The sequence below is a fragment of the Mustela lutreola genome, chromosome 9, assembly GCF_030435805.1.
Source record: "Mustela lutreola isolate mMusLut2 chromosome 9, mMusLut2.pri, whole genome shotgun sequence".
Taxonomy (NCBI): domain Eukaryota; kingdom Metazoa; phylum Chordata; class Mammalia; order Carnivora; family Mustelidae; genus Mustela; species Mustela lutreola.
In genome coordinates, this window is record NC_081298.1 from 59,286,786 (window position 1) to 59,289,009 (window position 2,224).

A 2,224-nucleotide genomic window follows, 5' to 3' on the forward strand; every position below is an offset into this window, starting at 1 on the left:
ACAGCAGCAGGAGCCAGGTGCTGGTGGAAACGGTCATGACAGGCAGAGACACTTTCCCAGGGAAACTTGGTCTTGAAGAAAAATAGGTCTTTGGTGGGTGGAGAATATTCTAGTCTGATGCAAGAGATGCACAAGCAATGTCTATCTCCAAACTTTAACATGTTAGTGGACCACTCTATCCAAACTCGTAAGAACTGTGAAACTCACAGACGAAGCTGAAATATCAGCGTTTATTCAAAATAAAATGTCTGGAGCTCCCACCAGCTGGAGAGATTTCTCTCTCTTCCTCGATGTCTGGGCCAACTGCAACCCCGAATCCACTGATTACACAAAACAGCGACGGAAGAAGGGCTTCGGACAATTTGTTGCAGAATACCAAAGCGGCTCCTACAAGCTGATTCTTTGGAACTGCAGGTGGCGAATTCCCCAGCCACCCTGCCCACACACCGGACCCTTCTTTCTAGTTCTTACAGGGAGCCTGAAACCTCGACCCATTGAAGCTGTTTCTTCTGGGGAGAGAACCTCCAACTTTCGTTGTTCACAGAGGCCACAAGCCGGTGAAAATCATGATCCAACACTTATTTCTTCCTGGGGCTCTGAAAGCAGGAATAGTGACGCGTGCTTCCTACCCCCCACCCCCGCGCTTGACGGAGCTTCCCACCTCTGCAGTTCTGCACTGGGACACACGGGGGCAGCAGAGCTTGGCCCGCTCCTGACCTGGCTTGCAGCGCAACAGGAATTTGAGAGGCGCTCCTTAGCTCCGAGGGTAAACAGGGCAGGGCGACGCTTGCCTAGCACCAAAACCCAAGGGAGATGCAAATGATGCGTTCAGTAGCTGCGACGGTAATGCCTTCACTGTGTGTGCTGCGCTGATGGCTAAATCTGTGCTAAATCTAACCAAATCCGTAGCAAGAAGGAAAGCTGCATGCATGGTGGGAGTGTTGTTATCTGTGTCTATATCTGTATCCATATCTATATATCTGTGTCTATCCTATGTATCTATAACTAGATGTATATATAGCTACAGTGACAGAGCCATATCTATATATCTATATCCATACCTGTTTTTTAAAGATTTTATTTATTGAGAGAGAGAGTACACGAGCTGGTGGGGGGTGCAGAGGGAGAAGGAGAAGTAGGCTCCCCACGGAGCAGGGAGCCCGATCCCAGGACGCCAGGATCATGACCTGACCTGAAGGGCAGACGTTTAACTGACTGAGCCACCCAGGTGCCCTCAGTATGAGGTCTTTAGGAAATGCTCTCCATTTGTGGATTCTCTTGCCATATGCCTCACACATGCACAAGGCACTCTCTCAGGTTCCATGACAGCAAGGTAAGTCAAAGTTACTGCCCCCAACAAGATCACAGTTGGGCAGCGGTGAACAATAGATGTTGTTATAATGGAAGAATGGACCAAATCCTATGAAGATAACAGAGCTGGAGACTATGAATTCTACCCGGAGGAGGTGGGCCTTGAGGTCGATCTTCAAAGGTTAAATAGAAACTGGCCAGTAAAGGTGGCAAATGGTGCATCAGATGGAGGGATATGCCAAGGACAAGTCCATGGAGAGTGAGAAGCAGAAGTGGAGTGAGGAGAGAAGGGGAGAAGGGCTGAGCCTCGGGCCACCTCAGTCACACCACAGAGCGAAGAGCCAGGATGCTGGACTCCACCCGGGGTGACAGGACAGCAGGCAAACGTTCCCGTCCTGGTCGTGTCTGGGTTTTGGCTACAGCTATGCCCAGATCAGTCAGCTACATAGTGGAGCTGAAGGGACAGCCCGGCTGGAATGTGTTGGTAGGTTCCTGGGGTGCCTGGGTGGCTCAGTCGGCCAGGCATCTGCCTTTGGCTTGGGTCATGATCTCCAGATTCTGGGATCCAGCCCCCATCAGGCTCCTGCTTAGCAGGGAGTCTACTTGTCGCTCTGCCCCTCCTCCTGCTTGTGCCCTCTCTCTCTCTCAAATAAAAAAAATAAAATCTTTCAAAAAAATATAAAACAAACAAAATAGCATTCCTCAGTCCCTCACAACTAAAGTTTTGGGTAGACCAAACTATCAACCTCAGGGTCTTTGAACATACATCTCCCTCTTCCTAGGACATCCATCTTCACTCTCCTTCTGCTCAACCCCCCCCCCCCCCGCCCAGATTCATCTTAAATCCCCAAAAGCCATCCCTACTCCCCCAACCTAATAAAGTTCTCTGATGTGCTCCCAAAATACCCTCCAC